The sequence below is a fragment of the Carcharodon carcharias genome, chromosome 20 (genome assembly GCF_017639515.1).
Source record: "Carcharodon carcharias isolate sCarCar2 chromosome 20, sCarCar2.pri, whole genome shotgun sequence".
In the NCBI taxonomy this organism is placed as follows: domain Eukaryota; kingdom Metazoa; phylum Chordata; class Chondrichthyes; order Lamniformes; family Lamnidae; genus Carcharodon; species Carcharodon carcharias.
Window position 1 is genome coordinate 66,049,212 of NC_054486.1, and position 16,215 is coordinate 66,065,426.

General features: G+C 41.2%; 1 protein-coding gene across 7 annotated transcripts in view; it reads right to left on the minus strand.

Moving 5' to 3' along the window:
* Nucleotides 1–16,215, minus strand: part of LOC121292662 (guanine nucleotide-binding protein G(I)/G(S)/G(O) subunit gamma-2) — an 84,767-nt gene that overhangs the window by 21,890 nt on the left and 46,662 nt on the right. For 6 of the 7 annotated variants that reach the window (XR_005946311.1, XR_005946310.1, XM_041214920.1 and 3 more), the window contains one exon: nt 6,374–6,472. The gene's annotated coding sequence lies outside the window, so the exon portion shown is untranslated. Of the gene's footprint in view, nt 1–748; nt 876–6,373; nt 6,473–16,215 lie in introns of those variants that run through there. The other variant, XM_041214923.1, reaches the window with a different exon arrangement.

The window sequence follows — 16,215 nt, forward strand, 5'->3', positions numbered from 1 at the left end:
GCACTCCGGAACACTGCATCCATGAAATGGTGTGCAGCAGGCTATATTATCTCAGTCAGGTCTCTGTAGGCTGCCTGAAAAGAGCCTGTGGTGAAAAAGGTCACCGCCACTGTCACCTTCAAGGCAACAGGCACTGGGTGGCCCCCAAGGCAATTTAACAAGATGTCCCCTGCGAACATCTCACAAAGTGATGTAACAGTTGCCCTTGAAAGCCTCAGTTGTCTTCTGCACTGAATTGCACTCAGTTCCAAGTAGCTGAATCACTATCTGCATACCCTTGGTGCAGCTAAATGCCGTCTGCGCCTCCGATGACAGCTTCTAGGCTCCTCCTGACCATCAGGGTCGGCTGCTGCTCTGTCCCCTTCCCGAGGACCCACAGCATTCTGAGCCTCAGGCTGAGCCCTTATTCCTTTCACCCTTCTGCTCCTCTCCTCCTCACTGCAGGTTGTGTCTCCAACAGAAACCACAATCCCCATCTGTCTCAAGAGAGTATTCGCCCCTCACCCCTGAGTTATGGACAGGAGGAAATTCAGTGAACTATCAAAACAGCCCTCTGAATGAGAGGACAGTCTTTCTCAAGAGAAAATATCCAAGATGTAACTCTGCCCATTGAAGAGAGCAGTCCCTGCAGTCAAAGGATTTTGAACTGCAAAACTCAGACTCTGCTCTCAGTTGCAGGTAAAAAACCTACCCAAACAAGGTTGCCCTTAAAAAAAGAAACAGGTTCTCCACCTGATATAAATCTTACCTTTCATGTGTATTATTGCCTTCTGGCCATATTATTCCAGTCAGATAATTTGTTAATTGCCTCAACTGGCATTTAAATTAACATTTAAATAACACGGGTGGGTTCCCGACTTTTTGACCCACCCATGTATGGTATTATCGTAAACAGGCGTGATGATGTTATGAATGGCGCCTTACGTCACCATGCCCCATAATACACTCCTTGAAGTGGGAAGTGCTCCCAATCACGGAGTGTATTATTCAGCCCCAAGCCTTAATTATTCATTTAAATATGCTGGGTGGCAGCCTCCCGTGCCCCCGTATTATAGGGGAGGGCTCGGGGTTGGGCAGGAAGGTGATGGGATGGGTACCCTCCCCATTTTATGTGCCCCCCCCACTCCATGGGAAACACGCCTGCTGGGGGCACGTAACAATTGTCTTTATTCCCCGCTCCAAAGTTTGTTCCCTAGCCACTGACTCCATCCCTCTGTCTGGCCACTTCCTGAGGCTGAACCACAATGTTCACAATCTTGCTGTTGTGTGTTTCCGACCACATATCTGTGCCATCTCCAAGATTGCCTATTTCCACCTACGTAACATCGCCTGACTCTGCTCCTCCCTCAGCTCATCTTCTGCTGAAACATTTACCCATGCCTTTGTTACCTCTCGACTTGACTATTCCAATGCAATCCTAGTCGGCCCTCCACATTCTGCCCTCTGTAAACTTGAGGCTATCAAAACCTCTGCTGCCTGTATCTTAAATCACACCAAGTCCCGTTCACGCATCAGCCCGGTACTTGCTGATCTGTACCGGTCCCTGGTTAAGCAACAGCACAAGTTTAAAATTCTCATACTTGTTTTTAAATTCCTCTGTGATCTTTGAGATATTCGCGCTCCTCTAATTCTGGCCTTTTAAGCATCCCCGATATTAATCGCTCCACCATTGGTAACCATGTCAAGGTCCTAAGTTTTGGAATTCCCTCTCTAAACCTCTCTGCCTTCCTACCTCTTTTTTTCTCTTTAGTATACTTCCTGACACCCTTTGACCCAAGCTTTTGGTCATCTGCTCTAATATCTCCTTATGAGGCTCAGTGTCAGTTTTATTTGATAACACCCGTGTGTGCCACCTTGAGACGCTTTACTATATTAAAGATGCTATATAAATGCAAGGTGTTGTGCTGTTGTTGATTGCACAATCTTTTCCAACAGGATAACCATTTTGTTGAGGATTGTTGCATTAAAACATAAAGCACATTGATAAGTCAGAGAACTGCATTCATCATTGTTGGGGGAGCTAAGGAGATCTGTTTCCATCCTCTAATCCATTGCATAAATTGATCTCAGAGTGTAGACAAAAGAAGAGAAATACTTCATTCATCATTTTCCACACTTTAATGCACGAAAAATTCTGTACCCGTGATGAAAACCAGAACATTTGTTGTATTTAATTACTGCACTATTTAGAAATACTATGGCACGATCAGAATAGCTTCCTCAACAATTAAATCTTTGGTCAAGGTTACTACAGATTAAAAAAGCAGTCTGTTATATTGTGGTGGTGCTTAGGGACAGGTAAGAGATGGGAGCCAAGTACTGTGGCTCGAGTGTAGAGATTAAACACGACTTTAACTATCTAAATGGAAAGTGACACGAATCGCTATAAAACGGCTGTACTGTCAAACTAATGCGCACATTTACACAGAACAGGATGCTGAGGTTTTCCTGTTTATCCTGCAGGTGCTGAAGAAAACCTGACAGTTTTTTAGTGAAACATTCAAGACTTTCAGCAAACGGATTAAGAAAATCATGGGCCAAACAGAAACTTGTAGGCTACTGAAAAAAATATCATATAAATAGAAGAGCCAGTTATACAGGATCATGGGCCTGAATTTCATACACCCCCGGTGGGTTTTTAGGCTTTGGGGGGGGGAGTGCAAAATTGAAGATAAGGGGTTCCCTCTAAGTTCTTGCCCGTACTGACCTCACAGCAATTTTATGCTGGGGCGGGCAAGGCATCAGACAAGCCACCTGCCCTTGCCCCAGTTGAGGCCCTTAAATGGTCAATTATTGGCCACTTAAGGGCCATTTCCCACCCAGCCTCAATTTTTAGGCTAATGGGAAGGTTTACCGGGTGTGGGAGAAACCCGAAAACAATCAAACTTAGGCCTCAGGAGGGTGGGGGCATCTCCCTCAGAAGCCCCTTTCTGAATTTGAGCTTAAGGCCACTGGACCTCCCTTCTTCACGCCCATCAGCCTCTCCCCTGACAACCCAATCGCCCACTTTCCACCCCACCACCCCTTCCCTACCCTCCCCGCCCTGTGACAACTTAATGTTACCTTGCCGTCCAGTCTCGGGATTTCGGCTCAGGCATCTTCCTGAACTTCCTCTCCTGTCCACTGCAACAACTAGAGAGCTGCCAGCCAATCAGATTAGCCGGCAGCTCTCTAAGGCGGGCTTCCTCCCGAGTGAGGGGCAGAAGTCCCGCCTGCAGCCAACTGATGCTCACTTGAGCACGTAATGGCTGCGGGGTAGGCAGAGTCGGCAGGGAACGGAAACCCTGCTACCCAAAATATTCAGCCCATGGAATTTTACAGAAGGTCTTTCAGTTGTCTCATCCAATCTGATCCTTTGAAAATGTTGTCTGTTTAGACTCATTTCTCTGCTCCTTTCTTGTATATATTTTTTTCTTTTGCAAGTATTTTTTTTTTCCTTTCAATAGTGTATTATGATTCAGCCTCCACCACTCCATTCCAAACACTAACACTTCCTGTTCAAAAATGTTTCTTCTAATATTTCCTCCTTTTTTTTGGTGACTGTACTAATTTTGGATCCTGCAGGTACTGCCTCCCTGATCAGAGGAAACAGCATTTCCCTCAATATTTTAAAATCTCTATAAAATGTTCTCTGACCTTTTCTGTTCCTAGGCAAAGAGCCTCTCATTTCTCCCCATAGCTAAAGCTTCATTCTCATCCCTGATGTAAAAGAATTTTCAGTGTTGTAAATCATAAGTGTAGTAAATTTTATTTTCTAAGGATGGGAACCGCATTGCACATTACGCATAACGTTACACTGTTGCTAAGTGAGAGGTCTGTGTAATGTGCCATGTTTGAAGAGTCTAATTTTTTTTATTCATTCATGGAATGTGGGCATCGCTGGCTAGGCCAGCATTTATTGCCCATCCCAAATTGCCCTTGTTCAGAGGGCATTTAAGAGTCAACCACATTGCTGTGGGTCTGGAGTCACATGTAGGCCAGACCAGGTAAAAGACATTAGTGAACCAGATGGGTTTTTACAAAAAAAAACAATTGATAATGGTTTCACGGTCATCATTAGACTTTTAATTCCAGATTTTTATTGAACTCAAATTCCACCATCTGCTGTGGGGGGATTTGAACCCAGGTCTCCAGAGCATTACCCTAGGTGTCTGGATTACTAGTCCAGCAACAATATCACTACACCATTGCCTCCCCACAATTATAGTAACCAATCATATCTTGAGAAAACTGGAGGATTATTGCGGTATTTTGGACTTGGGAGTGGAGGGGGAGAGGAAAGGCATTAGGAGGCAGAGATGAAGTGCAACCTTGTAGGGAAAAGCTCGAGTGTTAGAGGAGGACTCCTAACAGACATCGATTAAACAGGAGGCTGTCAAGGATTTTAAAATATTGAAATGTGTCTTCAGGGATTTTGGCTGTATGAATTTATCATTTTGGAAAAATTTACAACAATATACAGGAAAATCTCTGAGTGAGATTATGTTGTTTATTTAGTTCTCATGGGAAATGTTAGATATTTAAGTTTGCTAAATGTCACTTGCTACATTTTGTGTATTAGGGATTTCTTCTACAGCACATATGCACCTAGGTCTGGTATATGACACAGAAGAAAAAGGGACAGGGCCCCCTTGTATCAATTATCTTGAACTTTATGTGTCACCACCATAGCCCAAGACTTACGGCTCTATTTAATGAAATTATTCCCAAATATCTAGGTCTGGAGCCATATGGAGCACCCATATAATCATTAATAGTTATTTGGTGGCACACTTGAGTATTGCTGAAAAAAGAGACATGTTAACAGCTTCTGCTGTCTGTGACAAGAGTGCTGAGTGGTTGGCACATGGCGTTGCCAACCAATCAGTACTCTCTTCACATACAGTACAAATTGTTTTTTCCCCTTGTGTAGGTGTTCTTGCAAAGTGGCCTGATAAGTGCAAGACAAAAAGCTTTGACATGTCTCTTCTTTCAGCAATTATCATTAATGCTCTTGTAGATAGGAGGCCTCCATAAATGGATAGCTGTTGGTATCTATAAAGTGATCCGAGAAAGGGAAGACTGGTATAGATCTTATGTAGGCTGGATTCTGTGGCTGACACTTCGAACTATTTCTATTGTCATACTGAACATTGTGGCACCAATTTAACTTGACACCTGAAACTACATGCATGCTGCTTTGTGGTGCATTTATATGAGGCAAGGTGCAGACAGAGTACTAGCAGAGCACTCTGCTCTTCCAAATATCTTTGTCTAACTTTAAAAAGGTAAAGGCAAACCCCAACTACTCATTGTCCAAATCAGGCTGTCAGAGGCCAGTCCAGCTGAATCTGAGCATAAGGGACAGAAAGAACTTCAAAGGCCTGTCTGTAACTCTAGCAATCTCTTGAGTATTTCTTCAGGCTGCATCCTACAAAACACTTCCAACAGTACTAGCTGATCCTGACAATAGCTATTGTCTATGGAAATGCTCATAATGGCAAATATGAATATATTCATTTAACTGAAAAGTTTTAATCTTTGACCTCTTCATCTGTTTAGTAAGTATCCTGTGTTCTCTTATAACGTGTAAAGCAAAAGGATTTCCTGCTGACTTATGTAATATTGAAAGCTCAGTGTCAGCCTACTCCCAGTACTGTTCTGCTTGTTTTATACTCAACTTGTTACCCTGAGTCAAAAGTTCTTTATGATCCTCTGAGCTCAGCTACATTTAAAATATTGTGTCACAAACTAATTCTACCACTAAAGTACATATACATTTAAAGATATTAATTTTTCATTGTTAATTTCAATATTTTCAGCAATAAATTACAATCAAATACACTTCAGAACAAATTAAACTAAGTGTGAAATGAAATTCAAGATGAGCGCAGTCAAGTGAAATCTATTTGATGTATAAATTTAATCAGCTAAATCCAAATCGGTAATGCAGATCTACAACTTGCTTGACAGAATCTGAAGTGAATTGATTCATAGCACCGTTTCATTCATTACTGAAGCTTTTTTCACCAGTACTAAGTGGCCCAGCTTGTTTTCTTTCAAAAAAAGAAAACTGTAGTTCACAGGCTCACACTTTAACTGGGCAGTGAATGTCATTCAACATCCAAACTGGAAAATTAAAGGAAAACCCAAGCAAAATTTGAGAAACCTTAGCTTCTGAAATCAGTTGATTTCTGATTAATACTTAATTCTGCTTTGCAAGTCTTGTGCAAATTAAACAGCTCAAAGTACACCATACTGTTACAGCTCAATCAGTTCTACAGTTGAGCATTATTTAAGTCTTCTGTTTATCGCACCTTCCAAATTGAAGCTTGTTCTTTCCACAGAACTAAATATCTATAACATTTTCCATATTCAGAAGAAAAATTTGTACCTAAGTGTGCACTGTGGGCGTTATGTCCTCTCTGAGGGCTTCGGTTTCTTTATGATCCCTTTTTAGTTTCCTCTTCTTCCAGCAGCTAGTTCAATAAACCTAAAGCAAATAAACAGAGGTCAATTGTTGCATGGAATTTAAGCAGTATGAAAATAATGCCCAGTTGCAAACAGGAAACAAAAAGAAGTACAGAACTAAATTTAGCAATCATTTTTAAACTCTTGGTCTCTGTTTCAAATATGCCTATGTTCTCTTACTGTTCCATTTCCCCTCCTTTGCTGCACTTAACATTCATCCAGTGTTGTTTTTTAATGTAGTTAGGAGTTATGTAGGACTGGCCAGTGTAATCTTTTTCCTCATTTCACATAAGAGGCCACTGTTCTGTTTATTCAATAAATGTTTGTAAATTTGGATAATAATTATACTGGCAGTCTAGGGTATCAGTAAAACACCTCCTTTCAGATCAGATTAAATGAAGAACCCATCACATCCGTAAAATACAGGTACTGGACTCCTTATCTGGTGTCCCAAAATCCAGAAGGACCCAAAAACCGACTGCATGCGAAGCTGGCGCCCTGGTAGAAATTTCAATAAAACCCTTTTATTCTTTATTTTTCATAGTTTATTTTGCGTTTTAGGCCAAGGACCCAATATCCATAAAATCCCCAAATCCATCACATATCTGGTCCTGAGCTTCCCGGACACGGGGTCCGGTACCTGTACATTGGAATAGCATGACCCATGACCACCACCTGCAAAATGATAGCTCTAACAGGTGAGTAGTTCCATTCTGCTTAAAATTGGTTTTGCAGCACTTTGTAAATTCTACTTTTAAATGTTATTGCCTTCAAGAAAAAGTGGTTGGCAACTATTTCATCATTTAATCATACAAAACCAGGCAGTGCACTATTGTATCACATTTGAAGATGTATTCACCATTAAAAAATTTTTCTAGCTCCTCCACAACCAGAAAGACAGTCTTTAGAAAACACTTTTTTATCGAACCAGCATTTCTTTAATTGGCAGGCTGTTAGTTTGCAGTATAATCATTTTTGGATGCAACAGGTGCATAAACATTGGCAAAATGTAACTTTGTCAACACTCATGTCTAGCTCTTTTGCACTTAATTTTTTGGTACAGATATTATAACAATTTTACATTTTGCATACCAAAGATGCAGTATATAGTGTAATGCTCACAGCAGCCAACAAGTTAACTTTACAGCAGAGCTTCCCGAGTGAGCATACCCAGGAAGTCAGCCTGCTCCAAAATTCCCAAATATGGCAACACAGGACTTTTGAGCAGGGATTGGAGTTTCAAATATTGCTGAGCTGTTGGTCTACACGTGGTAGGATGACTCAACCTTCTTTTCTACAAAGTAAAATTTTACTTACCCTTGCAAAAGTAAGCTGAATGCTTATAAACTGTGCTTTTAATTTCTCTCAAGAGGGCATTTTAACAAGACCTGCCACCTGCTGTAACTATGGAAAGGCTTTGGAATATTTGTTTTAAAAATGTTTCATTTATGAGTAACTTAAATGTTATTGCCTTCAAGAAAAAGTGGTTGGCAACTATTTCATCATTTAATCATACAAAACCAGGCAGTGCACTATTGTATCACATTTGAAGATGTATTCACCATTAAAAAATTTTTCTAGCTCCTCCACAACCAGAAAGACAATGAGTCAAACATTTGGTAAGTTTAATAGTGTGATTTGAAACATTCCAGTAAATATTTACTCAGATGTTCCAAAATGGCACCCATGGGCATCTGGTTGGAACACTCAAGCCATAAGTAGTTATTGTAGCCTTGGCCATATCACAGGGCAGCAATTCACTCACTTTTACATGTAATCAAGGTGATCCCTATATTGACAGATAAACAATCAGACCTACAGGAATTGCTGAATTCAATGTGCCTCTTAGCAACATTTAATTAGAGAAGTGAAATAGATATAAAATGGGAATCATTCCAATACACAAAGAGATTTGTATGTTGTCATTGAGTACACTGGCAGGCTTAAGGTGCTTCATACCTGACTCGGGGCCTCTGGAATCCACCCAGCAGTTCCTATGTAGCTCAGGTCTCCTAAAGGCATATCATCCAATGCTACACCTACGCAACTAAATCCACATGCATTTCAGATTTCTTGGGGGGAGGGGTGGGTGGGTAAAAGAAACATACATTCATTGTTGTTCAATGAATAAAATCCACATAAATTAAAGTAAGAGTTTTTAAGTATAATAAAACTCCCCACTTTACATTCAGGATCATAGCTACAGTACAGCCCGTCCTTTATATAAAAGAAACGATTATTTTGGATCAAAGGCAGCATGTCAGGCAAATGTCAGATGTCGTGGGAAGGAGCATTCCAAAGATTTCTAATGTGATTATACGGCAAAATCTGTCAAATTGGCTAATTGTTCACCACAATAATTTGTAAAGAACAGACCAACTCTTTTCCAACTGAAAAAGAGAGGCAGGCACTGTAAAACAACAGGTTAAAATAAACACAAAAGCTGAATAATGTAGAAAATCACCTGACTATATGCGCATCTACTAAAGCTTGTTGCTCACAGGATATATAAGGGCAAGAAATGTGGGCTTGAAACTATTCGTGTGTCCTTGTTTCACTGCAACTTTGAAAGCTTTGGAATAAGAGTCTGTAAACTGTTTTTCAGAGCTGTTATGGGAGTATGGGCACAAGCAATTGATGAGCTAACTGCAGTTACAAAGCACTTTTATTCAGATTTCCTAATTCTCTGGTAAGCCTAAAAACTGGCACAGAGTTTCCATAACACAGAATTTACACAATCAATCCCCTGTACATAGTGGATGCTTAAAACAGCATTATCACTGAATGGTGTTTGGCAAACCTCTCTCTGTTGGCAAACATGTGAAGATGTCATTGATAGTTCAATAGTATAATTCACCTCAAAGTATCCAAATAGATCAGCTGGTACACGACAATTGCAGTGAAAATAAACGCATGAATATCCACCTGTTCCTCACCCCAAAACAGCAATTATTTTTATAAAATATTAAAAATAGGGGAGTGCAGAATTTTTTTTACCATTTCAATATTCTCTGAGTGAGCAAATGTTCTTGGTCCTTGTCTTGCTATTAATTATTTTCCAGTTGGTAATAACCATTTGGTGCCTGGATTTTCTATTTCTAGCAGATTGCACCAAATAATAATAATATTATAACACTTATGAATGAAAGTAGAAAGAATGGCAGGAACAGGACACAGATTTTTTTAAAATTGGCAAAATATTTAATGGGAAGATAAGTTTTTTTTTTTACACAGCCAGTTGTTGTGATCTGGAATGCATGGCCTGAAAAGGGTGGTGACAGAAGGTTCAATAATAACCTATAAAAGAAATTGCGTAAATACTTGGAAAAAAAATTGTAAACCTATCAGGAAAGAGTGGGGCAAGTGCAACTAATTTGACAACTCTTTCAATGAGCCAGCACAGACAAGATGGGCTGAATGGTCTCTTTCCGTGTTGTAAGATTCTACGATTATGATTCATATATTCAAAGCTATAATCTAGGGATGACATAACACAGAGCATTTCTTTGTTTGCAATCACTTGGAATTTCTGATGTGGTTCTACCGATTGCCTACATTACCTTGGCAGGAACCCTGAAGAAATGGCATGAGTGGCCATTTCGGCAAAATTTCTATCCCATCACATTTCATTAAAAAAAGTTACTTGCTACTTTTTGTAACTATATTTTTGCTGTAGCCCTGAAAGATGCTAATAATTTAAGAATGTGATAGAAAAAATTCCATTTGGAAATTTCCAAAGAATAAGAACTAGGAGCAGGAGTAGGCAATTCAGCCCCTTGAGCATGCCCCGCCATTCAATATGATCATGGCTGATCTCATTTCAGCCTCAACTCCAATTTCCCGCCCTCTCCCCAAAACCTTTCAACCCGTTACTAATTAAAAATATCTATCTCCTCCTTAAGTAATAAAAAGAGCAAAAGTAAGTTACGAAAGAAAACTAGCACATATGCAACTTCAAAAGTGGCAGCACAAATGCAAAGGCATACAGTGGAATTTTCCGCCTCTGTTGGCGGTGGGCGTCATGGCAGGCATGAGCGGACAATATGGCGAGATCATCAAAAATTGGTTTTACACTGCCATGAAACTAGTTTGCAATCATCTGCTCCACCCGTAAACGGTAGGCCAGGTTTCCCGCCGCTGCACAGTGGGAACCAAATTTCAATGCTTTAGCATCTTATTATAAGCCCTGCTCACTGGAATCATGCACCCATGCTGGATCATCCAGGTACGTTAGCGTGATGGCACGCCAAGCGTTTCACAATTGTACATAAGCGACCCGTGCTTCGCTCTGGACTTGAGGTTTGTTTGTCTGCCTGGCCTAGGGCAGCATCATGGTCATCAGCGCCAGGCTTCGCAGGCAGCACCCACATCATGATTAGGGGGTCTCAGAGGCAGGTCTCTACCTACCAGACCGGCCGTAAGGCAGGGGTAGCTTTTCAACAGTTGCAGGGCTAAGGCTTGCTTGGGGAAGGGGGAGAAGTAGCCTCAGACAAGACAACGGGCTGCAGGGTAAGGTCTGTAATGGGGAAAGGGGGGGTATTGCAAAGTGTAAGTAGGAGCACATTTTGATCCATGCAAGTGGCCCACAGATGGTGAGGGCTGAGGAGGCAGTCTCCAGAGGAGATGGAGATGTGAGGGTATGTGTGAGAAAGTGAGTGGTGATGTCCCTTCAGCTGCAGTAAGTGAGATGCCAGTGAACGTGTGATAGTCTTGTGAGTGTGAGGTTAGAGTGATGAGTTAGTTGCCATTCCCTTTAGTTGCCATACCCTGGCAGCATGGATGATTTCATTCATCCTCTTCCGCACTGGATGGCCAACCTCTTCTGTGCAGCGTTGGCGCTGACCACCACTGTCACCGCCCCCCAAGCTGGAGTGGTGAGATTGGACCTGGACTGGACCTCCTTCAGCCACAGCAGGGGTGGAGGACATCATGACAGGCCTCCAAAAGTTATTCTAGTGATGGATCACTGAACTCTACTTGACTTTCAGGGTCATGTCTTCACTGGAGCAATCCTGATTTGCAAGCATCGAGAAGCATGCGCATGGCTGCAGTTTAAATATGGTGCCCAGCAGGAGGAAGCGAAGAGATAACGGCGTGGCAGGAAAATCAGAGGCCGCCTGCCAGCGAGACGAGTGTTTCCTGTGCCTGTACAATAAATGAGGCAGGAGGCAGACAATACAGTGCGAAAACCCGCAATTGCAGCCAGCAGGTAAGACGTTGCTTTTCCACACCCACTACCACACTTAGTGCAAATCTGGGGTGATTCTGCCAATAGCATAGGTTTTTCTTTACGTACAGTGCAAAATGGCGATGATTTTGGCAAGTAATTTCATTTATTTTAACATTTTATTCTTGAGAGTTTTAACTGTAGTCTCATGTTTGACAATGCTAACAATAGAATGCAAACTGGAATGCAATTAGTGCTGCACTAATGGTTGCACAATTGTTATTGATAACAGTGCATTTATGTAATTTGTTTCATTACAATATACACATTACAGAAAGAGCATAATAAACCTTTTAAAAAGGACTTAAAAGTCTTTAAAAAGCCATTTTTTTTAAAATCAGATCTTAACAACAGATGAAATACATCTAGTAATATGGTACAGCATTTAACAGTTAATCATGCTTTGAATATTAGCACCTCGTGAGGCGTTTTCACACCTAAAATACACAAAAGTGCTTGTCACATTGATTGCCAAAAGTGTTTGTGCCCTAGTACCTAATGAGGCGAAAAAGAGCCTGAAACATAGATGTTTCAGTTACCAGATAATTTTCACACCTAGACAAAAATGCTTATAAAAGGCCTAACACGTTGATTGGCAAAAAGGGCTCAACAGATTGGCTTTAACAATGCAGTACAACACTTAAATAAATAAATCCAGAGTTTTGCAGTTAATTTAAACGTTTCTGCTTGGAGATTTTATTCTTTTATCGGTTATTCATTTAAGTGGAATTGATTGTATTTAAATTATTTTTTGGGCAGGAGCTTCAGGACACAATGTTATGAGCTTTGCAGAAACTAAAGTTATTTCAATAATATTTCTTTTAATTGGACCCATTTTATAGGTTGGTAATAAAAGTTGTTTGCAGCCATATAATACAAACTGTGTCCTTTATTGCCTAACTTGTTTACTGAAAAATATACAGAATTGATTGGTGTCAGTGTTGCAAGCATGAGCAGAAGCACTGTGGAAGGAGCATGTCCATGTGATTCAGGGATAGGTTAAAGCTTAGAAAGCAACTCATAGAAACAATGGGTTACGGCCTGGATACTCCAGTGACAATGACGGTGCTCACCATGATAGCGGGAGAAACCTGATAGCAACTTAAACACGGAAATCCAGAAATTACTGTCAGAGATGCTGCACCTTACTTTACAAAACGTGCTGTAACAGTCAGCATCAACAGAGTTGACACTGAAATCACTGTAATGGTACTCGCCCACTAAATTAAAAAGACACCAGGAAAGTTTAGGTCTGGTGCATTCGGGAGTAAATGATAAGTGACAAATACAGCCAAAAAACCTCGTTGACCCTAAAAATTTAACTTTGTACGCATGGAGTCCCATTCCTTCAGAAGTTAGAGTTGAAGCTTTAAAAATTAAAGTAGATACTTTGGGCTGGATTTTATGGCCCCCGCCAGGCATATTTTCATTGAGGGAGCATGTAAAATACAAGTGGCCAGCCCGCCTCCTTTCTACCCACCCCAACCCGGTCCCCACAAAATGGTAAGCAGGCAGGCACTGAAATCAGCAACCCATCTGCCATTTTTAAATAAATAGTTACTGGGCAATTGGGTTTGTTACCAAGCCAATTGACCAGAGTATTATCTGCCCATGGGATAATACATTTGGGCTGGGAAAGTGGGCCAGAATGCGTAGGCTGCTTTTGTAAGCAAACACAACAGGCAGGAAGGAAAAAAAGGTGTATCCTTTTTGGGGCGCCCTGTGTGCATCAGGTCACCCCTCCAACATGTTACCCCACCCCTTTGTGCCTTCCCACCTGGCCTCCAAAACCCGCTCCCCACACCCCTTTCCTTGGGAATCCACAATCCTCCCCACCCAAAACCTAGGACTTACCTGGGTCGGGGTGGGGACCACGTCCTCATATTTATAACTTTTATATAACTGAACATAGGTCAGGACACAATTTATAAAAGAATAAATAAAATAATAGGTTATAAATATAAAGTTGAACAATGGCAAGAGATTAGCTGTAAAAAGCCATCTTTGCAAATGCACTGAACTCAGTGTTGTATGAATGACCCTGCTTCAATATCTATTTCAGACCCCTTTGAAATTGCTCGAACTTGCCACTACAAGTAAACATTCTGTTCCTTTATATCCAAATATTATTTATCATTACTAGTGGATTACTTTCTGCTACAAGTAAGCATTACTTTTTCTAATATGGCCATTGTTGACCATTACCATAATGGATTCATTCATCTAAATGTAATCAATTATTTGTCTACAATTAATGCAATGAGTACAAAATGCTTTTTGTGACAACTCATACCAATTTAGCTTAAGATTCCCCAGTGCACAAATACAGGTAGGCTCATTATTCTAATAACTATACTTTTCATTAGCAGGATTCCAGTCTATTTATTAAGTGTCTGATTTAAGGGCAAGACAACATTTCCAATCCGGCAGTGACTTTATATGTTGAATGAAAAACAATGCATTTTTAAGCACAACATAAATTGAGATGAAATAAAAAGCTGCCACCCTATTCAATCATCAGCATCCACTAACATTTTAAGGCAGTGATAAGGGTTTGTTCTGCAACCTATCAAAGAACATGCGTGAAATAGGCAAAACCAGAAACTGCTGAAGGAATGACTTGCATTTATATAGGCTGGGATTTTCTATGCACGCCAGTATCGGGCATGTTGAGTGGTGTGAGCTGATAATATGGCACGATTGGTTTCACAAAGCAATGAAACCAGTTTGCGGTCGTCCGCTCAGCCCACAACTGTACAGAAAGCAACATTTACCTGGTGAAATGCACTTCGCTTGGGATTTCAAGGTTTGTTTGCCTACATTGCTCTGGGCAGCACTCGCAGTTATCAACACCAGACATCACTTTTAGGGAGGCTCACGGCAGGTCTCTACCTACCAGATCAGCCATATGTGGGTGGCTTTTCAATGGCTGCAGGGCCAGGGCTTGCTTGGCAAAGGGGAGAAGTAGCCTCAGGAAAGGGAAGAGGCTGCAGGATGAGGGCTGTACTAGGGAAGGAGGGTAACCCAGGGTGTGGCCCTAAGATGGCGAGGGTCGAAGAGCAATCTCCAGAGGAGATGTGGCTAGGTGGACATGTGTGGGTATGTGTGTGAGAATGGCTGCTGATGTCACTTGAGCTGGCAGTGAGTGAGATGCCAGTGAATGTGTGAGGTTCTTGAGTGTGAGAGAGTTTAGAGTGATGAGATGGTTGCCATACCCTAGCTGCATGGATGAGATCATTCATCCTCTATCTGCACTGGATGGCCAACCTCTTCTGTGCAGCATTGGCACTGATCACCACTGCCACCCAAGTCTGGTTGGTCACGCTGCTACCCATCCTGCAGCCAGAGTGGGGTTAGAGGATACCGTGGCAGGCCTCCACGGCATCCAAAACGCATTCCAGTGAAGTGTCACTAAACCTGGGGTTTGCAGTCTTTTTGCCTTTTGTGGTCATCTTCCCAGCAGTAGTCCTGGGCTGGAAGCACAGATGTGTGCACGTGTTAGGACTTTTAAAATGGTGCTCAGCATGATGAATCGACGAGGTGATGGCATATACCTCTCCTGCTCTTCTTCAGAATAGTGCCATCAGATATTTTACATTTGCCTGAGAGTGCAAATGGGGCCTCAGTGTAGCGTCTCATCCAAAAGATGGCACCTTCGATAGTACAATACCTCACTGGAGTGTCAGCTTTCATCTTTGCGCTTAAGTCCTGGAATAGGACTTGAACCCATAGCCTTCTACCTTAAGAGAAGAATGTGTCACCAACTCACACTTTAAACAAAAAGCCTAACTAAAACATTGCTCCTGTATTGGTGGTAAAGCATTTCTTCCAGATGTCCTGTAAAAATGAAAAATAAAAAAAGAGTATAAGTAGCCAGTGGAATGAACAAATTGTCCAGAAGAAATTATCTGCATGAGCTTCAGCATCTTGTCACGGTGTTGAATTATCTCAGTGGGAGATTGGTTCTTCCAACACTCTAGTTGTCTTAAGAGTTTTTCCAGCAATTTTTGTATCAGATTTCCAGCATCCGCAGTATTTTGCTTTTATTTTACTGTAGTTGTCTTTCCCACTTATCACTTATTGGACTGAAAATATGATTTCTTCAAACTTTCACGGTCAAGCTGCATGAATGTCCAAATGTTTAAAGTTTTGGATGCAATTCAATACCAATGGTAATAGAATCATTTTCAGTAATACAATACAGCAAAAGCAAATAAATAAGGTGAGCAAACTCTGAATCACTGTGTACCATGTAAAATTATGAAGCCCTTTCTTAAATTTCTAACCATTAGTCTGTAAATCCCAATGCTCAAAAATAGAATTCTGTAGAAGTCAGAAAGATAATGATGCAGCAAATTCCATTCTTGATGTAATAAGGGTACTGTATTATTTCAAAACCAGTGTCTTACTTTGCGAGCCCAAAATCATATCAAAGGGTCTGATTGCTGGAAAGCATTGTCTGACAAAATGAGTCATCCACTTGATATGCACGCCAGACAGTACGGTCTTTTCAGTCATTCCTGGAGGAACATCCTAGC